This window comes from Bombina bombina, chromosome 6 (genome assembly GCF_027579735.1).
Source record: "Bombina bombina isolate aBomBom1 chromosome 6, aBomBom1.pri, whole genome shotgun sequence".
In the NCBI taxonomy this organism is placed as follows: domain Eukaryota; kingdom Metazoa; phylum Chordata; class Amphibia; order Anura; family Bombinatoridae; genus Bombina; species Bombina bombina.
In genome coordinates this window covers 552,900,380-552,920,518 of record NC_069504.1, presented here as the reverse complement: position 1 = coordinate 552,920,518, position 20,139 = coordinate 552,900,380, and positions in this window count along the sequence as shown.

The window sequence follows — 20,139 nt, the reverse complement described above, 5'->3', positions numbered from 1 at the left end:
CAAGGGCCCTTAAATGGGTTTTTGTAGGGCATTGCCCTAAAATTAACAGCTCTTTTCCTAAAAAGAATATAACAAACACCCCTAACATTACAAACCCCTACCCCCCAAATCCGCAAAATAAAAAAAAACCTAACTAAAAAAAACCTAATCTACCCATTGTCCTGAAAAGGGCATTCAGCTCTTTTACTGCCCTTAAAAGGGCATTCAGCTCTTTTTCGGCCAATTAAATAAAAAAAAAAACACTCCCCCCCCCAAAAAAAATGTACTTAACACTAACCCCAAAGTCGGTACTCACAGTTGCTTAAGTCCGGCGAAAGATCTTCATCCCAGCGGCACCGGCATCTTATATCTTCATCCTAGCAGAAGTGGAGCGGTCGGTGCATGCACGGAGGTCCAGACGGAATTCCATTGATCTGACGTGAAGGTCCTTTTTATGAGATCGACCACCGCACACTGAAGATTGAATGCAAGGCACCCCTTTTATATTGGGGTACAGTTGCATTCCAATTGGCTGAAAAATTAAAATCAACCAATAGGAATGAGAGCTGCTTAAATCCTATTGGCTGATTTGAACGGCCAATATGATTTAAGCAGTTCTCATTCCTATTGGTTGATTCAAATCAGCCAATAGGAATGAGAGCTGCTTAAATCCTATTGGCTGATTTGAACAGCCAATAGGATTTAAGCAGCTCTCATTCCTATTGGCTGATTTGAATTTTTCAGCCAATAGGAATGCAAAGGTACCCCAATATAAAAGGGGTACTTTGCATTCAATCCTGAGTTTGCGGCTGTCGATCGCATGAAGCAGACCTTCACGTCAGACCAATGGAACTCTGCCTGGACCTCCACCCATCCACCAACCGCTCCACCTCCGCTGGGATGAAGATAGAAGATGCCGGTCCCGCAATGGATATATCCGTCTGGATGAAGATGCTTCTGTGCTGGAATGAAGATCTTTCGCCGGACTTCAACAACTGTGATTACCTATTTTGGGGTTAGTGTTAGGTATTTTTTTTGTTTTTTTAGACTAGGGCTTTTTTTATTTTAATGGGCCGAAAAAGAGCTGAATGCTCTTTTAAGGGCAATGCCCATACAAATGCCATTTTCAGGGCAATGGGTAGATTGGGTGTTTTTATTTTGTGGGTTTTTGGGAGGGTGGAGGTTTGTAATGCTAGGGGGTGTTTGTTGTAATTTTTAAGCATAAGAGCTGTTAACTTTAGGGCAATTCCCCTACAAAAGGCCCTTTTAAGGGCTATTGGTAGTTTATTATAGAATAGTTTTTTTTTTTGTTTTTTGTTTTTAAACGGGGTATTAGAATAGGAATAATTTTTATTATTTTGGATAATTTTGTTTGTTAGTCCTTGTAATGGGATTTTTTTTATTTTTGGGGTGTTTTTTTTTTTAGATTAGGAATTTTTTATTTTTAATGGGCCAAAAAAGAGCTGAATGCCCTTTTAAGGGCAATGCCCATAAAAATGTCCTTTTCGGGGCAATGGGTAGATTAGGTTTATTTTTATTTTGTGGGTTTGGGAGGTGGGGGGTTGTAATGTTAGGTGGTGTTTTGTTTTTCATTTTTTTGCAAAAGAGCTGTTAACTTTAGGGCAATGCCCTACAATAGGCCATTTTAAGGGCCCTTTGTAGTTTATTATAGATTAGTGTTTTTTTTTTATTTTGGGGTGGGATACGTTTTTTAAATTTTTTAGTAATCTTAGGTTTTTTATTTTTAGTAATGTTAGGCTTTTTAGTTTTAGTAATGTTAGCATTTTATTAGTGTAAGCTTAGATTTTATTTTTATTTCACAGGTAAGTTTGTATTTATTTTAGCCAGCTAGTTAGTAAATAGTTATATTGTAGCTAGTTTAGGTTTTATTTTTATTTCACAGGTAAGTTTTTATTTATTTTTAAATAGGTAGTTAGTTAATAATTGGAACTTTAATTTAGGTCTATTTTAATTATGTTAAAGTTAGGGGGTGTTAGGTTTAGTAGATAATATAGTTTAATTTAGGTTGTTGGGATGTGGGGGCGGCGGTTTAGGGGTTAATAGGTTTAGTTAGTGTTGGCGATGTTGGTGTATGGCGGTTTAGGAGTTAATATGTTTAGTTAGTGTTGGCAATGTCAGGAAACTGTGGTTTAGATGTTAATAGATTTAGCTCGTGTCTGCGATGTTTGGAAATGATGGTTTAGGGGTTTATATGTTTATTTGGTGTCAGGATGTTGGGGAATGACTGTTTAGGGATTAATAGGTTTAGTTAGTGTCGGCTATGTGGGGGCGGTGGTTTAGGGGTTAATAGATTTCATTAGTGTCGGGGAACATGCAGTTTAGGGGTTAGTAGGTTTAGTTAGTGTCAGTGATGTCGGGGAACTGTGGTTTTAGGGGTTAATAGGTTTAGTTAGTGTCGGCGATGTTGGGGAATGGTAGTTTATGGGTTAATAGGTTTAGTTAGTGTTGGCTATGTGTGGGGCAGTGGTTTAGGGGTTAATAGATTTAGTTAGTGTCAGCTATGTGTGGGGCAGTGGTTTAGGGTTTAATAGAATTAGTGTGAAGTGATGTGCTGGGTTCCCCAACTGGCCAACCTAATAAAAGCTACCTTCTTCCTAGGTAGCTATATAACTAGGGAGTATCAACTTGGAAAATTCAGGTGGCGCTTAAAAAAGCTGTGGGTTAAATACTAATACAAAGTCTTAAAAATTCCCTCTTTGAAAAAAAATCTTACTAGATGCAGTCAGCTCTTCAAAACACTTAATTTATTAAACACAGTATGAAGACAATTCAAATGTCATTAAAACATTGTTCAAATATCATGACAAATTCAATCATACGTTTTGGCCCAAAACAGTTACAATCACCATTCATACAGCCTACAATTTCTATTCACTGATAACTTTAACTATACTATATACAAATTGATAAAATAACAGGTCAATATCAGTGCTTAATCAACAATAAAATAGTTCAACCATAAAATGCTCCTTAAACTTTTTTAGGTATACTGAGCTTCTATGAATTTCCTTACTGATCGTATCCTATGTAAACACTATGCAACATATATCCACCAGTGCAATGTTTGATATAAGAGAATCGTAGTGTTAACTTGCTGTTAGTCAGTTCAAACAGTATCAGCTGTCTCCAATTGTAAATAATGTGCAACTTGGTTATCCAATCACCACCTCTTTCCAAATGCGCTTCCAAATTAAAAACACTCATGGTGCTGGGTGTGTTAATACAGTCTCTTTCCAATAGTATCATTTTTTTTTTTTTTTTTTGTTACAGGATTAATTAAGCGTGTTAGTCTCCTCTAATTATATCTGACATTATCAGTGCAAAAAAATAAGCATTTTTGTAACATACTTCTATGCTCGAATATGCTTCTAGTAAAAGTTATTACTGTTTTTCCTGCAGTTTACGCACATATTCTGTAAGTGCCTGTGCACCAGTATTGAAACACCACACATTCTCTGAGAGCTAGCTGTGGTGTGTATTGATTCTGAGGACATCATTTGTGTCATACAAGCTACTGTTGTGACTCTCTGAGAAGGCATTGGCCCCTATTTATGAAAGTCTGGCGGACCTGATCCGACAGTGCGGATTAGGTCCGCCAGACCTCGCTGAATACGGCAAGCAATATGCTCACCATATTCAGCATTGCACCAGCAGCTCACAAGACGTACTCGATCGGGTTGATTTCCGGCGATGTCTCTCCGCCTGCTCAGAGCAGACGGACAGGTTATGGAGCAGCGGTCTTTGTGACCGCTGCTTCATAACTGCTGTTTCATGGGGCATCAGGCTCCATACGGAGCTTGATAAATATGCCCCATTATGTTTTAATACTGGTGTACAGGCCCTCATATGATATGTGTGCTGCAGAAAAACAGTGATCATTTTTACTACAAGCATTTTTGCTAATGATAGTATATTGCAAAAAATTCTAGTATTTCAAATTTAATTTCATTTTTGACTTTTCTATCCGTTTAACTTCAGCCTCTTCCAGCTACACCATTATTTAAGCTGAAGATGAAGACTTGTTAATGTAATAGCTCTTTATAAAAAGAAAGGACAGTGGGTTACATTCTGCTAACTAGAGGCCTTTGTTTGACTTCAGTAGTGTGAAAATAAATAGAAACTAGATTAAGGGAATAATGTTGTTTTATGATTTAGGGCCAGGCTAACAGTTACACGCAAGCGAAATGGGGTTTATAACAGGTGTTTACGTGCATCGCTCATATTACAAGTTGAAAGTAAACGTGATCACTTAATCGGAATTTAAATTAACGTGTTTCACGTTAGTGCATCCCCAAAGTTTTGGTTAACTGTTTTGGAAAGCAAAAAAGTGTCAGAAAACACATAAAAAATACATTTAAAAGTACAGTTACAATCATAATAACACCATCTGATAAAAAATATTTTTAAAAATTGCACAAAAAATTATAAGGGCTCAAAGATATAATATGAGGTCTCAGGTGTTGGAAAAAAAGGCAGAAAAAGGGCTTTAACATAGAGATACATACATACACATGTCTAAATATGTATATATATATATAAATCTTTTTCAATAAGGGACTGCACTCGCTGGATTTGGTTCAAAGAACCTTTTAAGTCTTTATTACGGTAACGTTTCGGGGTTCGCAGACCCCTTCCTCAAACCAGACAACAGTGCAAGTGAACAAAGTATGCAATATATAGCAATAGCCCCACCCATCAAACAATCAGTGAAAATTGCGCAAAAAACACATTCACCATGGTAACACATCAACAAGGCCAAATACCCAGACAATCAACAAATTAAATTAAATTACATCAATCATAAATGACAGTGTCATATATATACATTAAGTAGAATATATACATGAAAGCATTGCATATAAATGCAATGTTGTAAGCAGAGAAACAAAAATGTCAAACACAGACCTATGAATACACCATAGAGAAAAAATGTGTCTATTTAAAAATTGGTAAAAACTTGCTAGAGAATCCATAGCACCTTCCCTGTGCATAGATACAAAGATCTACAGACCGTATAGTATTGCAATAGGCATCTGAAAAGTGTAATATAATATGTTAAGGGCCAAAAGAGCATATGACATATGAAGTATATAAAATAATAACCTATTATATGAGCGCAAATTAACCTCTATTGCGTTACCTGTGTCACCCATGCAATTATGGTATATCATATGTGGGCCCAGACAAGATATTTGTGCATAATAGCCTATTAAAGAAGCATCTAATTAATACTGTGGTAGTATACAAGGATCTAGTGTGTTTGCACTGTAGCGTAATTTTAAACATAGTCGCAGATCAATGTGCTGGTCAGAAGTATACATAGACCGCCCCATAGCTACCTAACATGATGTCAAACCATTTACTCAGCCAAGCAAGTGCAAACATAATATATGCCTAAATGTGAACATAAGCAACCAAGTTTAGAGTAATATGTGGGATCATTACCTATATGCAATCAGGCGTCAGGTCCGTGTTAAAGCAGAGCCCAGAGAAAAGGCACGGATCAGCCCGATCCGACGTGTGTGTACGGTTACGTCAGTCAGCATGGCTAACTTGCATAGCCTGACGGCAAACCACAGTGGGCGGGGCTAAGTTACGGAGTGACAGGGAAGCTGTTGTACTGTGTGTGGCCGTAAAGGTTATGTGTAGGAACGGAGGGTGTCTCAGTGTCTAAACAATGGGCACTAAAACGATGTAGCAGCATATCCAAAGTCATATATCAAAAGTCTGCCAAACAGAATAAATATGCATATATAAATATATAGATAGAGAAGTACCCACAAGTGATGTCGCAAACATAAAATTTTCGTGTACGGGCATGTTCGTGAACGGGCGAACCGACATAGACTTCAATAGGCAGGCGAATTTTAAAACCCACAGGGACTCTTTCTGGCCACAATAGTGATGGAAAAGTTGTTTCAAGGGGACTAACACCTGGACTGTGGCATGCCGGAGGGGGATCCATGGCAAAACTCCCATGGAAAATTACATAGTTGATGCAGAGTCTGGTTTTAATCCATAAAGGGCATAAATCACCTAACATTCCTAAATTGTTTGGAATAACGTGCTTTAAAACATCAGGTATGATGTTGTATCGATCAGGTAGTGTAAGGGTTACGCCCGCTTCACAGTGACAGACCAAACTCCCGCAGCGGGTACAACATCATCATCATCACACCGTACGTCCATGTGTGTAATACTGCCTGACTGAGACATATCCCTGTTATCTACATCCTCTGGCAATAATGGTTGCGCATTACTCATTTCTTCCAACTGATGTGTAAATAACTCCTCTGACAGATCAAGTGAAGCGGCTGTGGTGCTAGTGTTGGTGGTGGCGGCAGGCGGGCGAGTGGTAACTTGAGAGGTGCCCGAAGCTAAGCTGGAGGAGGATGGTGTGCCAAGGTTCCGAGTGGAAGCTGTAGAAGATTGGGTGTCCTGTGTTAGCCAGTCAACTATGTCCTCAGAACTTTTCGAGTTCAGGGTACGTGGCCTCTGAACACTGGGCATTATTCTAGGGCCAAAGGGAATCACAGCACCACGACCACGACGGCCCCTGCGGGGTAGCCTGCCTCTGCCTGTCATTTTTTTTTTCGATTAGTGGTACTATGCGTACAACCTACTATGACAAGAGATATGAGTGGCACTGTGCACTGGCAGAAGTTGGCAGAGTAGACGCTGTAGGCCTGACACACACGCTTGCAGACAACTAATTGCAATTCAATCTATTACATTTTTTTTTTTTAAATGTACACTACTGTTACACCAGATATGAGTTGCACTGGTGTGACACTGTGCCCTAGCAGGCCCTGAAACGCACACGCGTGAAGGAAACTGACTACTATTATTTCACAGTTAAATTTCTAGGTTTTTTTAACCCCTTAAGGACCAAGGCCATTTTTCAATTTCTTTCCCTTAAGGACCAGGGCTATTTTTACATTTCTGCGGTGTTTGTGTTTAGCTGTAATTTTCCTCTTACTCATTTACTGTACCCACACATATTATATAACGTTTTTCTCGCCACTAAATGGACTTTCTAAAGATACCATTATTTTCATCATATCTATAATTTATTATTAAAAATATTATAAAATATGAGGAAAAAAATGGAAAAAAACACACTTTTGCTAACTTTGACCCCCAAAATCTGTTACACATCTACAACCACCAAAAAACAACTATGCTAAATAGTTTCTAAATTTTGTCCTGAGTTTAGAAATACCCAATGTTAACATGTTCTTTGCTTTTTTTGCAAGTTATAGGGAAATAAATACAAGAAGCAATTTGCTATTTCAAAATCACTTTTTTTCAAAATGAGCGCTAGTTACATTGGAACCCTGATATCTCTCAGGAATACCTGAATATCCCTTGACATGTATATATTTTTTTTTAGAAGACATCCCAAAGTATTGATCTAGGCCCATTTTGGTATATTTCATGCCACCATTTCACCGCCAAATGCGATCAAATAAAAAAAAATTGTTCACTTTTTCACAAACTTTAGGTTTCTCACAGAAATTATTTACAAACAACTTATGCAATTATGGCATAAATGGTTGTAAATGCTTCTCTGGGATCCCCTTTGTTCAGAAATAGCAGACTTAAATGGCTTTGGCGTTGCTTTTTGGTAATTAGAAGGCTGCTAAGTATAATAGTTAGCTAACCAAGGTAGTTAGGCTAACAAGGTTTTGGGGTAACCAAGGGGAAATATATTTATTTAATACTTTTAAGTTAAACCTTTTATTAAGAATGTGTGAGAATTTCATTCAGTGTACAGTTTGCCACATGTTTGCATCACTGGAGCAGCCGCTTCTGGGATTATATGTTTGTGGCAAGTGCGAGCATATTGTCTCTTTAGAAACTCGTATTGGGGATCTGGAGGAACGAATTGCAACACTACATGAAATTCAGACACTTGAAAGGGAAATGGATAGGACTGAGCTGGTTGTTAATGGTTCCACCAGTGGGAATGGGGAGGATTCAGATGAGGAGACTCCAGGATGTAGCTGGGTCACAGTTAGAGGGCGAAGTAAGCGGAAGAGACAGGCCAGTTCTGAGCTGGTACACCCCAATAGATTTGCAAGATTAAGTGAAGATGTTGGGGATATCAGTTCAGGGGTGGCAGTGTCAGAGAGGGCCGTGTTGCCTAGTATAGTGAACAGTCCTTTAGCTGTGGAAGAGGAGCATACTATGGTGGGCAGTCCTTCAGTCATGGAAGAGGGGCATACAAGTCAGGGCCAGAGGCAGATGTTGGTGGTAGGAGACTCTATTATAAGGAAGGTTGATAGGGTAATTTGTCATCCAGACCCTTTACATAGAACAGTTTGCTGTCTTCCAGGGGCTCGTGTTAGGCATATTGTGGAGCATATTGATAGATTGTTAGAGGGATGCGGGTCTGATCCTGCAGTCATGGTGCATATTGGTACTAATGAAGAAATCAGTGGGAGATGGAGAGTCCTAAAAAATGACTTCAGGGAGTTAGGTAGCAAGCTTAAAGCAAGGACATCCAAAGTAATATTTTCTGAGATATTACCAGTGCCGTGTGTTAACTCAGTAAGGCAGAAGGAGCTAAGGTCTGTTAATTCATGGCTAAAAACATGGTGTAAAAATGAGGGGTTTGACTTTTTAGAACACTGGGCTGATTTTTCACTAGGGTACAAATTGTACAGTAAGGATGGATTGCACCTGAATGACATGGGTGCAGGTGTGTTGGGGGAAAGGATGGTAGCACGTTTAGAGAACCTTTTAAACTAGGCAAAGGGGGGGAGGGTCAATTTGAACAAAATAGAACAGAGAGATCAGTGTCTGAATATGTCTCTCCATTAATATCTCAAGGAAGGGATGACTTAAGAAATGTCACATTAGAAAGTATAGGGGAAAGTACACCAAGTAGCAGCAGAAAGCACATGAAAATTAAATGTATGACAACAAATGCAAGAAGCATGACAGGTAAAATGGGGGAGCTGACGCTCTTAGTTGCAGAAGAGGACTATGATGTTATCAGTATAACTGAAACTTGGTGGGATGATTCACATGACTGGGCAGTTAACTTAGAGGGGTATACATTATTTAGGAGGGACAGGAATAATAAAAGGGGTGGAGGAATCTGCATGTATATTAAACCTGACCTTAAACCTACAATAAGGGAAGATATTTATGATACAAGTGACAATGTAGAGACCCTGTGGGTTGAAATAAAGAGTGGGGGGAAAAATCCTAAAAAAATATTACTAGGAACATGCTACAAGCCTCCCAACATTAGTGACCCAGAGGAAACTCAACTACTAATGCAAATAGGTAAGGCTGCTAATAACAGTGCTGTAATTATGGGAGATTTTAACTACCCTGATATAAACTGGGCCAATGAAACTAGTAATTCAGCTAAGGGGGATAGATTTTTAAATGTTCTCAGGGATAACTTCTTGTCACAATTAATAGAGGAGCCAACTAGGAGTAAAGCTATATTGGATTTAGTGCTATCAAACAATACAGATATAATATCAAACATAGAAATCAAAGAACATTTGGGTAACAGTGATCATAACATGGTCACATTTGAAATCTCTTTTCATATGCAGTGTTTTAAAGGCTTAACTAAGACTTTTAATTTCAAGAAAGCAAAATTCAACGATTTAAGGAAATCATTAAATAATATAAATTGGGACAATGTATTTTCTAATAAAAATACAGAGGATAAATGGATAATATTTAAAAATTTGTTAAATAAATATACATATCAATACATACCATATGGTTATAAAAATAAAAATAAAAAAAATAAGCCGTTATGGCTAAATATAAATGTGTTAAAAGAAATTAGGAAAAAACGTAGGGCATTTAAATTATTAAAAGAAAATAGTACAGACTCAGCATACAATATTTATAAGGAATGTAACAAAGCATGCAAAAAAGCAATCAAATTAGCCAAAATTGAATATGAAAAATTAATTGCCAAGGATTCTAAGTCTAACCCTAAAAGGTTCTTTAAGTACATAAATAGCAAAAAATCTAAGAAGGATAATATAGGTACATTAAAATGTGTGGAGGGTAGCATGATAAATAATGACAGGGAGAAGGCTGAGGTACTAAACCAGTTTTTTTCTTCAGTATACACAAGAGAGGAACCATTGAATGATACTTTGGAACAGAATAGAACATGCCAGTCCATACCACTAACTGGGTTTTGTTTAGAGGATATCAGGAAAAAACTAAAAAATATTAAGGTAAATAAAACTCCAGGCCCAGATGGAATACACCCAAGGGTGTTAAGGGAACTTAGCACTGTTATAGACAAACCTTTACTCTTAATTTTTCAAGACTCATTATCCTCAGGCATGGTACCCCAGGATTGGCGTAAAGCTGATGTGGTGCCACTCTTCAAAAAGGGAAGCAGGGATGATCCAGGAAGCTATAGACCAGTTAGTCTGACATCAATAGTGGGGAAGATATTTGAAGGGATTATAAGGGATTATATTGATGAGCATATTCGTGTAAACAAGATTATGAGTTCTAATCAGCATGGCTTTAGGAGAAATAGATCATGTCAAACTAATCTAACTAGATTCTACGAGGAAGTAAGTAAAAATATAGATAAAGGGGAATCAGTTGATGTGATATACTTAGATTTTGCAAAGGCATTTGATACAGTGCCACATGAGAGATTAATGCACAAAATTAAGGGACTGGGAATAGCTGAAAATGTTAGCTCATGGATAAATAACTGGATAAAAGATAGGGAGCAACGAGTAGCAGTAAATGGATCATACTCAGATTGGACAAAGGTAATCAGTGGCGTCCCCCAGGGATCAGTACTGGGCCCTGTTCTTTTTAATATTTTTATAAATGACTTGGAGCAAGGATTAAATAGCGACATCTCTATTTTTGCAGATGATACTAAGTTAAGTAAGGTCATTAGGTCAGAGCAGGATGAACTCTCTTTGCAAAGGGATTTGCTAAAATTAGAACTATGGGCAAGTGAATGGAAAATGAGATTTAATACGGAAAAATGTAAGGTTCTACATTTTGGAAGTAAAAATAAGCAGGCTATGTATTTTTTAAATGGGACAAGACTTAGCCAAACACAGGAGGAAAGGGATTTGGGAGTAGTAATAGATAACAAGCTAAAGATGAGTGCGCAATGCAGGGCAGCGGCTTCAAAGGCTAATAAGATACTAGCATGTATTAAAAGAGGCATTGATTCAAGGGAGGAAAGCATAATTCTGTCATTATATAAAGCCCTGGTAAGACCTCACCTTGAGTTTGGAGTGCAGTTCTGGGGACCGATTGCTAAAAAAGATATTGCAGAACTAGAAAAAGTTCAGAGAAGGGCCACAAAGCTAATAAGGGGATTGGAGAAATTAACCTATGAGGAGAGGCTAGCCAAACTGGGTCTGTTCTCTTTAGAAAAAAGGCGCTTGAGAGGTGACATGATTACTTTATATAAATATATTCAAGGCCCATATACAGAGATGGCAGAAGCTCTTTTTATTCCAAGAAAATTGGTTCTGACAAGAGGTCATAATTTAAGGTTGGAGGAAAGGAGATTTAATCTCCTGCAACGGAAACGTTTTTTCACTGTAAGAGCAATAAAATTGTGGAACTCATTACCAAAGGAGGTAGTGAATGCCAATACCATAGATACATTTAAAAATAGTCTGGATAAATTTCTGTATATAAACAAAATTCATGGATATGATTGCTAGTATTAAATGGGTCACATTTTAATGGGGTTATTTAAGCTTAACTGGAGCTTTTTGTAAGTATTTTAGATTTGTATAGGTTGAACTCGATGGACTTCAGTCTTTTTTCAACCTTATCTACTATGTAAATGCCACTGCGCACCACACGTGTTTTATGCCCAGCAGTGAAGGGGTTAATTAAGGAGCATGTAGGGAGCTTGTAGAGTTAATTTTAGCTTAAGTGTAGTGTAGTAGACAACCCAAAGTATTGATCTAGGCCCATTTTGGTATATTTCATGCCACCATTTCACCGCCAAATGCGATCAAATTAAAAAAAATTATTCACTTTTTCACAAACTTTAGGTTTCTCACAGAAATTATTTACAAACAACTTATGCAATTATGGCATAAATGGTTTTAAATGCTTCTCTGGGATCCCCTTTGTTCAGAAATAGCAGACTTATATGGCTTTGGCGTTGCTTTTTGGTAATTAGAAGGCTGCTAAATGCCACTGCGCACCACACGTGTTTTATGCCCAGCAGTGAAGGGGTTAATTAAGGAGCATGTAGGGAGCTTGTAGAATTAATTTTATCTTAAGTGTAGTGTAGTAGACAACCCAAAGTATTGATCTAGGCCCATTTTGGTATATTTAATGCCACCATTTCACCGCCAAATGCGATCAAATTTAAAAAAAAATTAAATTTTTTTGCAATGTTAGGTTTCTCACTGAAATTATTTACAAACAGCTTGTGCAATTATGGCACAAATGGTTGTAAATGCTTCTCTGGGATCCCCTTTGTTCAGAAATAGCAGACATATATGACTTTGGCGTTGCTTTCTGGTAATTAGAAGGCCACTAAATGCTGCTGCGCATCACACGTGTATTACGGCTAGCAGTGAAGGGGTTAATTAGGTAGTTTGTAGGGAGCTTGCAGGGTTAATTTTAGGAAATCACAGGGATTGTCCAGGAGCCTAGTTATATAACGGATGTGGGCTCACCCACTAGTTGCACCTCCCTCCAAAGGTGTAACAACAAGCATACCAAAAAACAGAGATTGTGGGAAGCGCCCCAAAAGAGGCTATCCGTTTTGACTAAATAATTGATTTGATTATATCTAGTTTGCCAAACATCTATTACTCCAATCATACATGATCTCATTTAATTAATAATAAACCACTTAAAGTAAAAGGATTCATAAAATTTTATTCTCTATTTTAAAAAATGTACATAAAAATTATTTGCTCCGAATCTATTCAATTATATACAAGACACCGGTGTCCTATCCTAAACAGTTAAATGCAATAACCTATAAATGTAATAACATATAATATAGGTTCATAAATAAGAGCTCAATATATAAATATTCATCAATATTAAAATTTGGTAAACTGGTTGAGTTTAAGTTGATTAGCATAAACTTGAAAACAGTGTTGTTATGGCAATTCACATATAATAATAACTGAATAAGGTTGCTACACTTTCTTGCAACATTCAGCACAAGTTGTTCAATGAACTACTTAGCAATTTAGTATCGTCTGTAGAGTTCTGGTTAAACACTTTGTAAGTAAGTAAATGTAGCGTTAATGTTCAGTGTTATATTTGTTCACCGTTAGGTTTACAAGGATAAGGTACCTTATTTCTTCACAGGCAGCTCAGATGATTTCACCGGCGTCTGTGCTGCCCACAGTCAAATAACAGGTCACAGAAGAAAAGATGAAGATGCTGCTCATCAGCGGTTTGAAGTCTCCGGTTTGCTTTACTTTTTGGAGTCCAGTTTCGCCAATAGGATGGTGCGCGCACTTATTCAAATTCTTTTCAACTCCTATCGCCCCAGCAGTTACGTCAGGCGGACCTGAATTCTCCGGTTTCCCACTCTGACACTGATGTTGCGGTTATGGGAGTCAGAATGTGTTTTCTTTCACTGGGTCTTCACCTGCTATATTGACAGACAGGACATACGAACAATACCAGTGTTTAAGCTTCCTCTCTCTCGTGGAGCTGTGGATTGGATCAACGCGTGTCGGCTCTTACCTGAGCCTTTGTCAAGATACTAGTCTCCTCAGCTCCTCCTCTCTTTAAAGGCTGTAGAACTAATTGGTCAAAGGCAGCATCGTACCTATGAGCGGCCAAGAACGGACACTTCCAGCTGATTTCTTGCAAGATACAGCTTTCCCCAAATCGAAGAAATAATCAATAATCAATTTTAATAAATTTTAGCTTTAGTGTAGAGATCAGCCTCCCACCTGACACATCAGACCCCCTGATCCCTCCCAAACAGCTCCCTTCCCTCCCCCACCCCACAATTGTCCCCGCCATATTAAGTACTGGCAGAAAGTCTGAAAGTAATAAAATAAAAGGTTTTTAAAAAATGTTTAATTTTTTTAGCATATTTACATATGCTGTGATGTAGCATCCCCCTTAGTCCCCAACTTCCCTGATCACCCCCAAAACAGCTCTTTATCCCTCCCCATCTGCCTTATTGGCGGGCATCTTGGGTACTGGCAGCTGTCTGCCAGTACCCAGTTTGCAAAAAAAAGTAGTTTTTTCTGTTTTTATTTTTTTTTTCTGTAGTGTAGCTCCCCCCCCCACAGACCAACCCCCACCACCTGCCTGATCTTTTTTTTTTATTATTTTTCTTCCTTTTTTTAAAAAATTTTACACCAACTTTTTCTGTAGTGTAGCGGTTCCCACCCGCTCCCTCCCCGTGCACGCGCCCGCCCTCCCGTGCACGCGCGCTCGTCCGTGTGCACCCCCGGACATCCCCGCCCACGATCCCGCCCCCCTCCACTGACTGCTATTATTTCACAGTCAAAAAAGTGTTGTTTTTTTTTAATGTACACTACTGTTACACCAGATATGAGTGGTGGCACTGGGCAAGTAAGCACAGTATACGCTGTGAGCCTGACACACACGCTGGCAGGCAGGCAACTGCAATTAGATTACACAGGAAAAAAAAAAAAGCAGTCTGATGTTCTAGCCCTAAAAAGGGCTTTTTGGGGTGCTGTCCTTACAGCAGAGATCAGATGAGTCCTTCAGGACTGTAGTGGACGCTGAATACACTAGCCTAGCTATCAATTTCCCTATTAAATCAGCAGCAGCTACACTGTCCCTCCTCTCACTAAGAATGCAGCTTCCGAATGAATCTAAAATGGATGCTGTCCAGGAGGTGGGAGGGTCTGGGATGGAGGGTCTGCTGCTGATTGGCTGGAATGTGTTTGCTGACTGTGAGGTACAGGGTCAAAGTTTACTCAATGATGATGAATAGGGGGCGGACCGAACATTGCATATGTTCGCCCGCCGCAGTGAACGCGAACAAGCTATGTTCGCCGGGAACTATTCGCCGGCGAACTATTCGGGACATCACTACCCACATGTCATTAACCTTATATGTTAATAGCAGATATGATAACGGGACCTATATCAATGATATGTGCCATAATGCCCTGAAACACAGTTGATGCTGCATAGATGAATGTACCAGCAGAATTGAAATAAGCAATAAATATTACAGCAATATAGTGGGACGTCAATGCGAACCAGAGCCAATAACTCATAGTCATATATAGTATTACATAATTGATGCTACATAGATAAATGGACCAGCAGAATTGAAATAAGCAATAAATATTACAGCAATATAGTAGGACACCAATGCAAACCAGAGCCAATAACTCATAGTCATATATACTCTTGCATAGTAATTCTTGTGCCCGAGTAGAGATGACTCGTACAGTGGGATCTCAATAAGGATATCATTGACCCCCTGTTTAAAAGTGGCAATCAAGATAAGCATAAGGGCAAGGTCCTGGGTGGGAGGGCAAAACAGGGGTGAATAAGTCATCAGACCAAATACCACAGTGATGGTCATGTCACTGTCTATTACTGTCAATATACATACTCATGCATTTAGTGGTATCAACTAGCATAACCACGACAGGATGATCCAAGTGTGTAGATCATGCACTACTTGAGTTCCTAGAGGTACAATGTTGCATTTAAGACTTGTATTCCAGCCCCAGGTGGAGAATGTATTTAAAGAAAACAATGCCAGTCATTGGACATATTAAGTCCTCTGGGATGTAAGGTATCCAGTCTGTGTATCCATCTAGCCTCCATCTGGAGGAGTGCCCTGCCACGGTCGCCCCCACGCCTGAGGATAGGGACATGGTCAATTAAGATAAAGCGTAGGTCAGTTACCTTGTGTCCCGCCTGTAGGAAATGTCTGGCCACCGGTTGATCCAAAGCCCCGTTGTCAATGGCATTTCGTATAGCTGAGCGATGGTTTGCCATTCTTAGGCATGCGTTGTCCGTTGTTTTACTAACATAAAACTGTCCGCAGCAACAACTAAGGAGGTATACAACATGACTCGTTGTGCAAGTAATAAAGTGTCTTATAGTGTATTTCTGATTGGTATGTGGGGGTCGGAATACTTTGCAAGGGATCATGCTGCTGCATGTAGTGCAGCCTGTGCATCTGTAACAGCCCATTTTATTGGTTTTAAGCCATTTCTTCATGTAGCTCTGTTGTGGATCCGTCTGCATAAGTAAATCCCTCAGGTTTCTGCCTCGGCTGTATCCCATAATTGGTGGGTCCATATGTCCGAAGGGAAGTGTTCGATCAGTACCCAGAATTTCCCACCTGTTGCATATGGAGTCAGCCAGCACCTTCTTTCCTTTGTCATATGTAGCTGTAAACACCATCCTTGAGGACTCCTTCTTATCGGCTCGATTGTCCTGTGCCTCACCAGACAAAATCTCATCTCTAACTTGCTTAATAAGGTCAACTTTATAACCCATTTGTCGAAATTTATCAGACATCAGGTCCAATTGAAGTTCCCTGTTGGTTACCTCAGTGTTGTTCCTTACAACCCGTACCATCTGGGATTTGACAATTGCCTTCCTAGTATGTGGAGGGTGGTTGCTTGTTGCTTCCAACAATGAGTTTCGGTCAGTAGGTTTAGAGTAGAGAGTTGTAAAAAGCCTGTCCTGTTTCTTGTAGATCCTTAGGTCAAGGAAATTGATCTTGTCAGAATCGTACTTCAACTCAAACTTGATTGGGTCTGGTAGTGCGTTGAGATGTGTTACCCATTCACTGAGTAGGCTCACTGGTCCACGCCACACAAAGAAGACATCATCAATATATCTCCTATAATGCCTCACCATTCCATGATTGTAGACATCCATGATGTCCCTTTCATATTGTTGCATATATAAGTTTGCGTATGATGGTGCCATATTGGATCCCATGGCCGTCCCTGTCAGTTGTTGGTAGAAGCTGTTCTCGAAGCGGAAATAATTCAATTTCAGACATTTTTCCAGGATATTTAGGATAAAAACTGCGGGTGGTCCCACATAAGGGTACTGGTCCAGTGCCGCTGCAATGGCCCTCATTCCTCCGGAGTGAGGGATCACCGTATAGAGACTCCTCACATCCATGGTTACAAGTACATCGTCCTGAGTGATTCCTTACACAGTGTTTAATATCCTGATGAGCTCACCGGAGTCCTTGATATAGGAATCCATGGATCTGACAATAGGTTGTAGAAATGCATCTACATACTGTGCCAATGGTTGTAGCAGTGAGCCCCTTGCTGAGACAATTGGTCTGCCTGGGGAATTCAGTTGGTCTTTGTGTATTTTTGGCAGGGTATAAAGTATCGGGTCGATAGAGTGCGTGGTGCAGAGGAAATCAAACTCCTCTTGATCAATCCACTTAAGTTGTAGTGCCTCCGCCAGTGTAGTATCAATCTCATTTTTTAACTCCTTTGTAGGGTTTCAGGTAAGTTTCTTGTATGTTAGGACATCATCCAGTTGCTGCAGTATTCCAGTATGGTATTGCATATAATTCATAATGAAAATAGCGCTACCCTTGTCAGCCGGGCTTATGACAATGTCAGGGTCAGAGGCTAGCGATTTTATTGCTAATCTCTCCGCTTTCTTTAAGTTGGGTCGATGCTGTTCACTGTTAATGTTCCCAAGGTCATTCAAATCCTTGAAGTGTTCCTTGAGTTTCAGGTTCCTCTGAAACTTTTGTATATCCAGATAAGTATCGAAGTCATCATGTTTAAAGGTAGGAATGAAAGTAAGGCCTTTATTGAGTAGGCTAGTTTCGACGTCAGTCAATATCCTGTCACTGATATTGATGACAATGTCAAGATTCTCTACCTGGGTGGTAGGGGCGGTCTTCTTGCCACAGTAGTTCCCCCTCCTCGGGTGCGGCCTCGGCCTTGTGTGTTGGCCGATCTGGTTGTGACCCCTAAAAAATGAGAGTTGGATGTTGATGGTACTATAGTTTGCCTCATTATCAGAGCCTGAGCTACTGTCAACAGTGTATATATATATATATATATATATATATATATATATATATGTAGATATGTATTTATGCATTTATATGTGTTTATATGCATTTACAGACATATATAGACATATAAACACACACACACACACATATATACAGTATAATATATATATATATATATATATATATATATACACACAGTATATATATATATATATATATATATATATATATATATATATATATAGACATATATATAAGTGCATTGAAGCCCTTTGCAGTATTACTCACTCATAATCTAGCCCTGTGTGTATGTTCCACATTTTTGGAATGTTCTATAGAAAAACCCTTGACCTCTTGAAAATCAATATTCTATTTTTTTTTTTTTTAAAGCTAAATTTCTCAAGGTATATTTTATTAAACACACTAGTTTTCTATGAAAACATTCACTGCAATCCACTTAATGGATTACCAAGTTTTCTGAACAGGCTTGCTTGTTAAAGAAAGGGTGGGCCTTTGATAGTATCTGAGCTCTGATATACAGGATACTATAAACTGCAGTCCCACTGGTAATTAACGTTCCCAAACATAGCAAACTTGTTTTTTTTTTTTACTACTGGATATTTACTATGGTGGACCTATGCCTATATTTCTGCCTGACGCAGAAATTTGCATCTGTCTCTGTCAAACCAAAATTAAACTTTCATGATTCAGATCAAGCAAGAAGTTTTAAGAAACTTTCCTATTTGCTCCCATTATCAAATTGTACACAATATGTTTTATATGCACGCTTTTGAAGGCACCAGCTACTACTGAGCATGTGCAAGAGTTCACAGAGCATACATATATGAGACTGTAATTGGCTGATGTCTGTCACATGATATAGGGGCTGGAAAATGTAAGTACATTTTGAATTTTGTCAGAAAACATACTGCCCATTTAATTCAGAGTAAGTTCTATTGCATTGTGTTTTTATTATGCACTTGGTGATTATGCAATTCTACAGTATTTAAAGGTCCCTTAACGTGCAAGCTTATTAGCCTTCTATGGAGGGATGTCTAACTGTTTGTCTATATATAGTCAGCTCTTACATCCTTAGGCCCTATACAACAAAGGAAGGATTACTGTCTGGGTTGAATAACACAATGCTGGGGAACTTTTAAATAATAATTATATTTTAGGGGAGTGGGGGGAAAAAGATAAAAATGACAGTCATATTTGCAGGTCACTGGCAATATTTCTACCACAGGTAACAGTTCTTTTCCAATAGTACAATAACATGATGTCATTTTTTATTACAATGCAAGTCAGCATACACTGAATATCAGAAAAACTAGATATTTCCGTCTTTCAAACTTCATTCCAGCTATAGTTTTCTTGCTTCATCTGATACAAGTGCATACAAACATGTACAGTAGAAAGGCAATTCCCATGTTCCAGCTTAAACTGCAGCATACTTGATTTTTATCAAAAAGGACCCATAAAAATAAAGCTAATAAATGTTACAAGGTGATATCTGAAAATGTAATGTGTTGGGTTCAGCAAGGGATGCATAACCTTGTCAAAGGATGAATAGCAATAGGAAAATAGCGCATGAGAAGCATTCTTATTAAATGACATTTGCAGCTGAATCTACTGTGAGAATTTGTAGCTCTGCTGTCAAAAGAAGATAAAAACATTCTATAGCTCCTATTTTTTATTTGTTGTGCTCTTATAATTTTCTATGACTAGTTTTGCTGAAACCTGGAAGAGAAATACAATTTCACACATGAAGGAAACTCATTATTTGCATTGCTATTATTAGGCAAAAGGTAAAATAAAGGAGTATTTAACTTCAGCTCTAAAAGTTTAGCTTGCAAAATGAAAATAAATATTAATAATAAAGGCGCTCATCATAAAATGCATATTTATGTATAGTAAATAATATACTTTCATTATTCATTTTGCCAACTTTTTATGTATTTTGTACGATGAAAACTGTTTTTTCCCATTCTAGAGACAGGTTGTGTTAACTCTACTACATTCTAAATAATGATTGTTTGATCAGTGTAGGAGCTCATTAGTAAAGGTCTCTAAACAGCTACAGCAGAGGATATAAGATAAAGAATATTCAAGAAACGTTTCAAAGGGTACATTCTTGGACTGAAAAAAAATATTAT